This window comes from Myotis brandtii, unplaced genomic scaffold (genome assembly GCF_000412655.1).
Source record: "Myotis brandtii unplaced genomic scaffold, ASM41265v1 scaffold99, whole genome shotgun sequence".
Lineage (NCBI taxonomy): Eukaryota > Metazoa > Chordata > Mammalia > Chiroptera > Vespertilionidae > Myotis > Myotis brandtii.
Genome location: NW_005372121.1, coordinates 992,759 through 1,006,360, shown reverse-complemented (window position 1 = coordinate 1,006,360; position 13,602 = coordinate 992,759).

The window sequence follows — 13,602 nt, the reverse complement described above, 5'->3', positions numbered from 1 at the left end:
ATGACACTGGTGAGATCAAAAGGAAGAGGCATTTATGTCTTAAAGAGTGATGGGTCAAAATTGAGATACATCCTGACTGAGTGGTTCCCACATGGAGTAGAATGCTTTTTCCTCCTCTATTTTCTGAAAAAGTTTGTGAGTGATTGACATTATTTCTTCCCTAAATACTTGATAGAATTCACTGGTAAAGCCACCTTGGGCTGATATTTTCTTTGTGAGAAAAATTTTAAATTATTATTTCAATTTCTTACTTGTTGAAGAGTTATCCTGATTTCTTCTTAAATATGTTTTGATATTTTGTGGTTTTTTTAAGTAATGTGCTCATTTCATTTAATTGTCCAATTCAGTGCATAAAGTAGTTTTCAATATTTCTTAATAATATTTTTTATTTTTATAGGTTGGCAGTGGTGTTTTTTCTTTTATTCCTGATTTGGTCATTTATGCTTTCTCTGTTTTATTCTTGTTAATTTTAACAAAAGGTTTATCAATTTTGTTGAACATTTCAAAGAACCAACTTTTTAGTTCCTGTGACGTTCTTTGTTATTTTTCTGGTTTCTCTTTTAGAGATTTCTGCTGTGATCTTTATCATTCCTTTGTTATATCTTCCTTATTAATTTGTTTTTATTTTTTCTAGCTTCTGGAGAAGCTTAGATTATTGATTTTAGATCTTTTTTCCTTTTTAATATAAACATTTAAGCAACAAATTTCCCTCTAGCATTGCTTTAGTTGCCTTCCACATACAATTGAGAAATTTTATTGAGAAATAACATTAATGAAATTAAATGGCTGCATTTGTAACTCTAGTTATAAAAAGAGAGCAAAGATGGGAAGAAAAATACCATAATTATTTGAATAATTTTGGGTTAATAACATACTGTTTAAATAAAGGAAAGAAATAAGTGAGCAGTATTCTCATACAGCATTTGGTACTAATAGTACTGCAACCTAGAGCATATATATTCTTCCAGGGCACTGCTGGAGTTATCATTATCCTGCACAGCAGTTCTTTCAGAGTCAAGTTCCTAAAAAAACACAAAACAATTAAAGGGTGTAAATATAGTTGCCTTTGAGGAAGCCTTCCATTGTTCACTCCTGTCAACAATTTAGATTATAGCATTTGTATCTGGTAATAATGGCAGTATTGGTGGACCAGATAGGAAGAAGAATTTAATACGTACAATACAAAGGAAGAATAAGAATTACACAGTGAAACTTCCTTTTATCCTGTGATTTCTTCACCTTATATACTAATCTATGCAGCTGGACCTTGCTGGAGAAAAATGCTTTTTTAAAAATATATTTTTATTGATTTCAGAGAGGAAGGGAGAGGGAGAGAGAAACATCAATGATGAGAGAGAATCATTGATCAGCTGCCTCCTGTATGTCCCCTACTGGGGATTGCGCCTGCAACCTGGGCATGTGTCTTGATTGGCCTGGATGGGAATCAAACTGTGACCTCCTGATTCACAGGTCAATGTTCAATCACTGAGCCATGCCAGCCGGGCAATAAAAATACTTTTTGCAGTCACAGAATGACCTATAAAAACATAGGTCAAATCACATGACTTCGTCACGCAAATCCCTTTCACCACTCCCACCTTACTCAGAGTGAGAGCCAGCATCTTCACACTGGCTTCCTGGGCCCTGCATGGCCTGGCCTTCCATTGCTTCTTGGGTTTCCTCTTTGGTTCCTCTTGCCTTATTCACTCTGCTCTGGTCACAGTGGTGCCTTTGCATTTCCTGCAACATAGTGGGCATCTCCCAAATACAGACTCCTGTTCCTTGTGCCTGAATGACGTTTCCTCCACAGATCCATATTGTTTGCTTTCTTACCTCCTTCAGGGCTTTGTGCAAAGTTCTCCTTCTAAGAGATTGCCTCCCTGATGACCCCATTTAAAACTGAGACTATATTCCATCATCCAGGTTTCCTTTTAGTCCAGTGGTTCTCAACCTTGGCTGCGCATTAGAATCACCTGGGAATCTTTTTAAAATCCTGATTTCTGGGCCTCATCCTCCGGAAATTGTGTTTCTTTGTTACTGATGTTGTGGCTCCACCCCATAACAAAGAAACCGAATTTCCAGAGGATGAGGCCCAGAAATCAGGATTTTAAAAAGATTCCCAGGTGATTCTAATGTGCAGCCAAGGTTGAGAACCACCGTTTTAGTCCTTCATTTTTCTCCTTAGGAGTTATCAATCTCCGGCATACTATAGGTTATGCTTCCTTAGTTTATTGTGCAAATGCTAAAACAGAAGTTCCATGAGGTGCAGCAGCTGTTGTCTCTTTTGTTTCCATGCTTACATGCTCTCTTGAAGGGAATCTGCTCAATTGCATCTCCACCGAGGTTTTGCATAGAGACTGGTTTAGAGTTTGTGCTTCAGACCTAGACTCCCTGGGTTCACCATGGCATCATGACTCCTGCAGTTTTGCCACCTTCCATGGTTGCTGCAAGGGAGTGAGGCATGAGCTCCTAATTCTCATGAAATTAAATACCTCCCCCTTCAAAATACAGGGGACTCATTGCTCTCAAGGGCTCCTACTACCTGTTCCTCTTTCCTCTGGAAGAGTTTGATTAAAAGCCTTAGGAAGGTAATGTTAGTCTCTCTGATGCATGGTGGGAAAAGGAGATGCTGAAACAGCAGATTTTCTATCAAAAGAAAACATTTAGGAATGAATAATTTTCTTATTTTTACTAAAGGCAAGTTCTGAGGTGAGGTGAAGTGAGGTGAGGGGCTTTGCTAAGGGATAACTGAAACTATACCAGGACACACTTTCTGAAAGAAGAGAATAGTAGGGTTTGAATAATGACAATGGCTAAATAAATCAGATTCGTGCAAAGTTTCTTGAGAAAACATAATAGAGGGAATAATACAGATTACATATTTAAAATCAATCTTCTTTTGTATTATTGATAATAGATAGATAGATAGATAGATAGATAGATATGTTAAGTGCCAAAATGTGTTCCATACTTGGTGCAACCTGTTGGTTACTGGTTTGCAACAATATAATACAAAGAAAGTATAGAAAATGAGAGTATTTAGAAACCATTATAGCAATTGGCATACCATGGTATCCAAGCTCATGATTAGAGAACTCATCTTGTTTAATAGTATATAGATAAATACACATGCTGTTGAACTTGGTGATGATTTGCTTGTGGTTCAGCTGCATATTAGTTATGTGAGATATTTCAAAGTTAGTCAACTATAATCTGAAAGTGTATAAAACTCTGAGAACAAATAAGCACTAAATTGTAATTTATTATAGTAGGTATTTTACTAAGTCAGAATTTTTAAATTTACAGTTTAACATTCTTTGCTATGTTTCATAAGTAAAATTTATATTTAACCCTAATTTATAGATGGCCTTTTTCTAAGCCTGGTTTCCTAGAGTCTTTTGGTCATGAGAAAAAACATTTTTTTCCCTAAATGTGTCAACAGAATACAAGTGATTACAAGAAGGGAAGAGCAAAATAATCCATACAAGTTTCAATTAGAAAAGAATGGGACCTTACTCATGGAGTTTAGTTTTGTGGCCACTGTTGATGGAGAAGCGCTAAAACATCACTGTGTTACTTTGGAAAAAGTACAGGCAAAAGAAGTAACAGAAATAATAACAATTTAAGCAGGTTTTGCATTCATAGCATAAAGAAATATGCTTAAATCTAAAAGAATTCTTTAAAGAAAAACAATTGAGATAAAAAGCTGATAGAAGTACATGTGGACTAGTTCAAACATAAACAATACCTTTCACACAAACATGAGTGCTTTATGGGTTACCTAAAATGTAGCAATACACACAATTACTGAGGCTTATGCAAAAGATGATATGGAAGGTTTCTGCTTGGAAATCTTGGGTGATGCTGCCGTAAAGAAGGTCGATAAAGTACTTTCCAGTGACACCCTCACAGCCTGACATATCAAGGGATGAGTGAATGCTATGGAAAACCAAGTTAAAACAAATAAAGCTAACAAAATATTTTTCACTACACTTTGACAACAATTCTTTTATGTACATGTGATTTGAACATGATGGTAATTCTTCTGTCAGCAAATGTGGTTCAGAGTTTCAGTTTAATTTGGGAATAAATTCTGATGACGGTGGTAACGGCAGGAAACTAATCTGGAGTAGTTGCCCAGATTAAAGAGTTTGTGCCAGAGTGTAAATCAACTCACTGCTTCCAACTTTAATAAAGTCTTGCCTCAGGGAAAAAAACACACGAAAGTCAGCTGAACTATACAGCAAGCTAAGTAGTAAAAATTGTGAATTACATAAAAGAAAATATGTTCCATTCAGGATTATTCCCTTACTATATCATAATAAGGAAGCTGATCATAAACAACAACTATATATGCTGACATAGATGGTTATCTAAGGGGAATGTTCTGGCAAGAATGTTTCTGCAGGGTAAGAAACCAGTTTGGTCTCCACTTTTTTAAAGAACTTTCACAAGATGCCAGACTTGTTTTTCTTGTCTGACAACTGAGATATTTTTAAGGAGATTTAATTTTTCCAGGCAAAGAAGGAAGGTGACATTTTTTTTCCAAAGGAAGATGAGATCAAAGTCCAAAATGGACATTAGAAGCCTGGAAGAATGGGGTTTTTATAGATTGTTTTGACATGTCTCTTAGTTGAACAATTTTCTGTGAGGTAGGTGATGATCTTGATGAGGCACATCAGCTAAATGAAATTTCCATAGGCTATTTGTAGAGGTGGAAAAATAAGGCCGGGCCATGTTTGTTTTAGGATCTGGATATATATCTAGCACATAAGAAATTACTACTGTTTGAATCACCTTGGCTTTTTGTTCTATCTTATTTGGCTCCCCTCTGCTTAATTTTTAGAAAGATTAAAGATGGTATAAATAATGTGCCATTTAGTATTGATTGCTTGTCTTTGCTGAAAGCATTCTCATTTGACATTCTTCTTTTTTGGTAAATCAAATTTTCTTCCACTGTGCCATTTGTGCTTAGATAATCCTTGATGATGATGATGATGATGATGATGATGATACTGCTGTAGATGACTATAATTAAAAACCTAAAATACATGTCTCTTTTGTTCTCTTCCTAGAATAGCAAATCTTTACATTTAAGTGCACCCACCATTTGACTCTGTCGCTGAAAGTGACATTTACTCTTTTGCAATATCTTGGTATAGGGCCACAAAAGCTTTTAAAATGGCGTTTTGGTGGAGAAAGGTAGTGTATGAAGAACTGCAGTTACGTACAAGTTATTGCCCAAAATTACTTTATTTTTCTTGTTCTCCATCCTGAGACCTGCAGTTAAAGAAAAAAAGTCTGATTCATTTATGTATTTAACACATGGTTATAAACCTTGAAGGTTTATTCTGCCAACAGATGTGTTCTGACTCTCTTGAAAAAAAAGAAGAAATACTCACCTTGTTCTGATGATTACTTCAGGGATATGGTGCGAGATCTTAGCTTAACGATCTGTATTAGAGCAGACATACTGAGACTTAAGGATTTTTTAAGCAAATCATAGTTCCAAATTTTTGTTAAATTCTGTAGATCAGAAAATAATAAGTACTGTATCTCACATTCCATCTTGAGTCAACACCACACACATGCACTATTTTCTCCTACCTCCCTCTACTCACCCTAATGTGCAATGCATCTCTCCAGATATTTTTTTATTTTTACAGAATTTAAAGTTTTCTGATATTGGGATGATGCTCCAGTAGAGGACAGGGTCTGGGCTTACCCTGTATGGAATGAGGAAAATGAATTTTAGGTCTAGGCCCTAAGAGAAGTAATCATGTCTTCTAGCGTGTGATCTGTTTCTTACTAGGCCTGTTATGAAGTCCATTCTGATTGATGAAAACACACTCTCAGCTCTTATAAACAAGGTCATGGTAGAGTCATATGACAGCTGTGAAGCCTGGAGGTGTGATAGCAAGCCTATTGGTTTGGTGGCCATGAGACATCAGCCTGAGCCAACAACAGCACTTACTAATTGGATAATCCCAAGTGAGTCACTCTAACTCATCTGGGTCTATTTCTTGAACCATATCATGGACTTATTATTACCTCATAAACAAGTTATATAGATCACATACAATTATATAAGAAATGATTTACATTGTATACACAAATGCATTGCCTCATAGCAATAAGCACTCCAAATTCCACTCAGGGGTTTTATTTTGCAGTTTACTCTCTAGGCTGCTGCATCTATCAGTAGCTCTCAGTGGGAAATGGCCTTTTCAGCAACATTCAGAATGTTTGACCTAATATCTGGGCACCATGGCTCAGTCAAGGTGACACATAAATTTAGCCATCAGAGCTCGTATATGCCCAATTGTTTTTATATCACATCTACCTCCTTCTCTCTCTTTCCACTCTGCCCCAGTCAAAACTCAAGGGAGGCCCTAGCCAGTTTGGCTCAGTGGATAGAGTGCTGGCCTGAGGACCGAAGGGTCCGAGGTTTGACTCTGGTCAAGGGCACGTACCTCAGTTTCAAGCTCCTCCCTGCCCGGGCCCTGGTCAGGGCCTGTGGAGGAGGCAACCAATCAATGTGTTTCTCTCATATCGGTATTTCTCTCTGTCTTTCCCTCTCTCTTCCACTCTCTCTAAAAAAATCAATGGAAAAATACCCTTGGATGAGGATTAAAAAACAACAACAACAACACAACAACTCAAGGGAAAAGAATAATCTACTCCCAGATGGAGTTGAGGGATCAAATGCAAAAAATAAAAATAAAAAATCCTAGAAGACAATTTTGTAGACTGGAGGGCTAGGATGAAGTTCCTCCTATCCCAAAGGCTGTTTACTGCTAAATTAACATTTTTAAAAAAAGAATAGCAAAGTTACATATGTATTAGCACAGGGGCTAAAAATGGTTATCCAGGGTCTTGAATATTGTGGCTGCTAAAGGAATGTTAGGCTATGGTAGAAATACTATAAAGCATCTGATTCCTATCCAGTGACTCACCTGCTATTACAGATCTTAAATCAGAGCTAAATTGCATTGGTTCTTTTGTGTAGATGAAAGAGCTGTGGAGGGTTAAGTATGAGAGAAACAAAGGTAGGGATGTGCATAAACCTTCCCAAAAGTTTAGAGTATTAGAACCACGGTGTTTGATAACATTCATTTGCTTCTTATAAATTTGTTTTCCCTCACCAGTGGGCCATTTTCTGTGTTTACCCATGGCAATTTACTGAGAGAAAAAAGACACAAAGCTTTTTAAAAATGTGTTTTAGACAGATAATGATTTTAAAAGCAGAGAAAATATATCTAGTCGTTGAACAGGTGTGTGCTTGCAAAAGGGAAATAAATGAACCTTTTAAAGCACAATTTTTCATCAAAATGAGTTTTACTTCTAAAAAATGATGGCAATATACCCGTGGATACTTAATATATATTCATTTGAAAGGCATCCTAGATATTTTACCTAGTGATCAATTGCTTTGTCTTTATTTTTATTTTAGAAAGCCAAAGAGAGAGGAGGTCATAATTCTTCTGAGTAATACAGACCAATATTTAGCTACTTGCTTGAATTTCACAGCTCTGGGTGAGAATAATATACATTCATATTAGTTCCTTATTTGATTCTTAATTTGCACAACAAAGGTTTGCTATGTTAACTTTCTGCATTATGCATAGGCAATATATTTTACATGACTCTTACCATATTGGCAATAGATTTTGAATCTATACAGGTGAGGCCTATAGATTTAATAAAGATATTTGTCTTAATTGTTTATAGTAGATTTTGACAAAAGTCAAAATTTAATTTAATGTTTAGTATGAAATCTATCAGCATAATTTTTTTTGTACGAATGCAAACACATACTTTATTGAGAGTAAGGTGAGATTAGCATACTATGAAAATGGTATTTTGACTATAGGATTCAGGAATACCAGAATTCTTCCCCAGAAAAATACCTCCCACAATTTTCCGGAAGGAGGTAAGTGAAGAGAATAATGACTAGTTAAACAAAAGAACATTTTTTTTTTACAAATTGGGTCTCTGACCCAAAAGCTATTTATTCTAATGAATTGTGTGGGGATTTAGTAGAGTTTAACCCTAAGCTAGATATACTAGTGGGTGCCACCCTGCTGAGCCCAGAATTGACATTTAGAAGTGACAAAAAGCTACACCTCCCCGCTCAGGGAAACATGGAGATAAGCAAGTAGAAAAGAGCTTTGGTGCCTTTGCCCAGTACTAAGTGGGCCCAGCCCATCTGACAGGCTTGCCTCCAGGACCTGTGAGGGTGAGGGGTGCAAAGTGTGTGTTTGTGGGTGGGGGTGGGCGGAGAGGAGACTTGAGGGGAGGGGAGGAAAAAGAGAGGAAAGGGAAAGAAGGAGAGAAGAGAGGAGAAGAGGAGAAAAAGCCGTGTCCTTACCATTTTACAAGTGTGGAAGGAAGAGAATTAGGAAAATAAAAATTAAAACCTGCTTGAATGCTCCACCCATAGAAAACTCAGAGGAGTCAGTTAGCCAGGTTCAAATAGTCAGCCCCGTCTCCTTGGGTGAAGGGAGGAACTGGGGCAGAACTGCTGGTCTGAGATCTGCTTTGAGGAAGGGACGGGAGGGAAAAGAAACCCAAGGTTAACATCCATCCTCATAGAGAAGTTCATTTGGTTTCCACAAAATATATGTTTTTGCCCTATAACATTATTTCTTTAGATTCATAAGATATAATTTTAAAAATATTTTTCCCAGCACTAGATATCTAACCTCACGAGGATCTATTCAAATTTTACTCCTTCACTCAATACTCCCGGAGAAGGACATTTAGTTTCTGAGATGTATAAAGAGGAAATCATTTGAATCCTGCCCTTGAAGGAAATTGTATTTTATACATTGTCAAAAGTAACTAGAATATAAACTATGAAGTGAAAACTATCTTAAAATATGATATGTCTTGCTCAGGGACACTGAGAGTTTGGAGAAACTAAAAAAAAAAATTAGCAACAGTAGCTTTCACTGTGATTTTCATAAAGTATTATATAAAGTTTTAGAGTGCCCTTTTAGAAATTTCAAACAGAGCTCATAGAATACTTCTGAAGAGAAAAAAAGCAAATAAGCAAATATGCACCTGCATGATTCAAATATTATGCATCTGCTCCAAAGCTCTAAAACTAATTAGAAATTTTGTTTCATGACTGCAATTAGCCTTTAAAAAGATGGGCATCCATTAACACAATTTGGTAGTATAATGACAAGCAATTAGTTATAATTGTTCTATTCTGGAAAGAAATAATAATTGGAAGTAGATGACTTGTACAGGAATTGAAAAATAAGCTTGCTAACTTAATTCTAAAAACTCATTTTCAGAATCTTCTCTTTGGATATATATAGAACTTGAAGAAAATAAAATTCTTTTCTGCTTTACTTCTTTCTAGTTAACTTTTATCTACTCTTCCTCAATCCTCTTCATCCCATTAATCCTAGTTTAACCACTTACATTTCCACTGTAATATAAGAGAAAAATATCAGGGTACTTTCAAGAGCCTAGAAGCTGAGAAAAAGTCTCTAGAAGATGGAGTTAATTATACTTGAGACATTTGAGCAATTAGTTGGAAGTTACAGGAGGCAAATATTAGTTCAATATAAGGTAGAACTTCTTAAAGATTAGGATGAATCAAAAATAATTTTTTCAAATGTTTATAATTCCTCTGTTTGTTCAAATGTAAACTGTAAAATCCTTTATTGGATGTTGTAGAGTTGATATGAGCTGATCCACTGGGGGCTTTTAAAGAGTTGGACTAGTTGATATGTAAGGTTTATTTTTTTATGCATTGAATGAGCTTCTCTGACTGAAATTATTTTCTAACAAAGGAGTTATTTGCATTGTGTCCTCTGTCGGAAAGTTGTAGTATTTACACAATTTAATCCCTGAATTGAGTCATTTAGGTCATCATGAACCTTCACACATATGTCATTCAGAGGAAAAATGAAACTGAGCCACAGAATTAAAATGTGAGGTGCCAGGTGGCACTAGGACATTCCTTTTATGACACTACATCCAGTATATTGAAGAAGAACTGCATATTTCAGAAGGATGGATGTACCTAGAAGTTTTAGAATGGGAGCTTAGTATGATTCTATTGAATTAAATAGTATATAGCTAGATGTTAGCCCTTTTTGGTGCCTATGCACAAAATCCCCACAAATACAGCTCTATTGCTCACAGGAATCCTTGTGTATTTCCAAACACAGTATGACTGCCAGTATACTAAAATAGAATATAGCTAAGAGATGCAAGGAAGAATTACACAGGTCTTGTGAGCAGATTTATGTGAAGTGATAGCTTACCATTATTGTATATGTCACCCCTGATGGCTACTAGATCTACTGCCACTGCAATGAGTAGATCAATTCAATATTTGGTTTAACAGTATTCACTTCATTGGCCTCCCTCCAGTCAGTGCCTGTCTGGCTTAGGTAGGCATCACCAGCTTAAGTCAATGCCCTCTGGCCACACTGCCTTTAGAACCTGTGTCTCTTAAGATCAGAACAGCCCTAGCTGGTTTGGCTCAGTGGATAGAGCATTGGCTTGCAGACAAAAGGGTCCTGGGTTTGATTCCAGTCAAGGGCACGTGCCTGGCTTGCAGACTCGATCCCCAGTAGGGGGTGTGCGGGAGGCAGCTGATCAATAATTCTCTCTCATCATTGAGGTTTCTAGCTCTCTCTCCCTCTCCCTTCCTCTCTGACATCAATAAAAATATATTTAAATAAAAGAAATTGTGTGATAAACATCTGGAGATCTAACTTATCATTGAGACTAGTCACACTTCCTCATAGCTACCCAGCACCTCTTACCTTCCACATATGAAACCTGTGATTTTCATTGCCAGTTAGAATGTTTTTGCCTGCAGGTAAGAGATAACTCAATTCAAGCTAAGTTGAAAAATAACAAATTTGTTGGCTAGCATAATGCCTCCATTATTCATGCCCTCATAACTTGTTTCTATTTCCAACACTGTTGCCCTAAAGTTTTTAATACATTTCACCTAAACTATTATAATTTATCCTGGTAAGTTTATCACTCAAGTTATAATTTTTATAATAAAGATTTATTCATTTATTCAACAGTTGGAGTGCCTAATGTGCTATTTTGCAGGAAAAACACATCATTGAATAGGTTAAATTGTAGTCCCTAAATTTAAGGAGCTGTATTATTTGAGCTAGACCAGTCTATAGTATAACATCAAGTGAAATCACAGAGGTTGATGATATAGGCCTGTTCTCTCTTGCTATAGATATATACACTGAGTGGCCAGATTATTATGATCACCTGATGTTTGTAGGCAAATTAGCTATAATTTCACGCTGAAGTTGCTAGAGGGCCAGACCATTATAAATAGGGAAGCAGGTTGTTTACCATGACAGTAGAAGTGATTTTTTTTCTGAAGATATGGGTAAACAATGCGATTTAACAGCCTTTGAATGTGGATATATTTGAACGTGAGTGGCCAGATTATTATGACCACCTGACGTTTGAAGGCAAATTAGCCGTACACTGCATCATATGGGATATGGAAGTCAAAGGCCTGTTTGAACACCTTTGCTGTCTGCAGTTACCAAGATAAAATGTCTCCAATTCTCACAGGAACACCAGGATTGGACAGTTGAGCATTGGAAAAAAGTCATGTGGTCCGATGAATCACGTTTCCAGTTGCATCATGCAGATGGCAGAGTGAGAATTTGGCAGAAACAGCATGAAAGCATGCACCCCGCATGCATGAGTACAACCCTAGTAGCTCCCCGAGAGAGCAAGCTATGGCACAATGAACACAAATAGCATTTTATTTTAACACCATTGCAAAGATATGGAAAACAGAATAAAGTGATAGCCACTCATCTTTCTCTTAACAATAGGCAGCGACCACTTATTTATAAAGGGAGTAAGTGAAATGTAATGCTTTTATTTAACAGTTAATTATTTTTCCTTTTACATGTTTAAAGTGTGACAAATCACAATCAGGTTCTCAAAATTTCTGCCTACATGTTATTTATATCACACCCACTTATATTGCAGTGGCCAAATCAAGTTCCTTGACTCGGCTGTCTTCAAGGAGTAGAGGAAGTATATACTGCTTCCAGGGAGGGCAATAGGTGAAGAGTGAAGCAATCAACCATATGGCCTTAAAATTTAGAGCAGGCATCAGCAAACAACAGACAACAGTTTGTCACACAATTCTGTAAATAACTATTTATTGGGACAGAACTGCAACCATTCATTTACATATGGCCTATGGCAGCTTCTGTGCATCGTACGGCAGAGTTATGTGATTATGACAGAGACTATATGGCCCAAAAGCCTAAAATATTTAAATTTAGTCCTTTCCAGAAAATGTTTTTCTACCCTCATTTAGAGAGGCAGGAAGATACTTGCATCAACATTTAAAATGAAGTGTGTCCCACTTTCTTATTTATCTCATAATTGAGGCCTTTTTGGGGGGAAGCAGGCATGGTATAACTTTAAAAAAAATCAAGTGGAGGCATTATTAAGAAAAAGTGTTACAAAAATATACTATGGAACTGCAGAGGAAACATGATTTAAAAAGTGAGGAAATATTTTTGAAAAAGATAATATTTGAAGTGAGCATTGAAAGAAGTAAAGATTTCTCAGAGTGCCTTCAAGGGAAAAGTACTGCAGAACTAAGGAAAAACGTGAATAAACAAAGTTTAGGGTATGCTAAAAAAATGGTGAGTACTTGTGATGAGTTATGGGAGATAAAGCCGTCCATGGAAATAGTACAACCTGCTGCTACCTGAAATATCCACTCAAATAATATTCTTTCTAGAAAGCCCTCACAGTGGCTTCCCATAATTTAAAGTTGAATTATGTGCACTGCCTTCTTTAATCATTCATAAGATTTTTGAGGGAAGGGATTATAACTTGGTCTTATTAGAATCTTGGTTGTAAAATGTTACAAACAACATTTACTCCTGGCAGAAATATCCAGACAGATATTCTTATTTCTTGCTAGGCTCCCTGGTTAACCATCTTGAGAAAACCTTAGTTCTGAAATGAAGTTGATCTTTATAAAAAAAATACAAGGTCATAAGTTGATCTAGTTATTAACCTTTCCCTACATTTTGCAAGCAATTAAATGGAATTGTGTTTTTTCTCATTAGCATATATGGAAGGCAGGTTTAGAATCACAATTATTCAATTCTTTAAACAAAAAGAAGCTTTCCCATTATAGTTTATTTGCTAAGTATTTAATGAATATGGCCTAGGACCTTCCTAAATTTCGATTGTGTACAAGTCGCTAATGAACGAAAGAACATTTAACATGAAGAATTCAATGTATATGGCTTAAAATGACACAAGGCATTTATGACAGTGTCTTTTTCTTTTGATGGGTTCAGATATTTAAAGCAGCACTTACAGAACAAGGGGCTCGTGGTCCTGAGGGTAGGCCAGATGAGTAGCTGGTGCTTGGGAGAGACCTTAGAGCTCTCATACATGTTCAATTGTCATCCCATCATCTACAGATCTCTACTATTCAATGTTTTCATATAGCATTTGATGTATACAATTTCTAAATAAAAATTAAATTGTATGTGCATACTCAAGATTTATTTATTGATAGGGTATAGAATTTTTAAAAACTGGAAA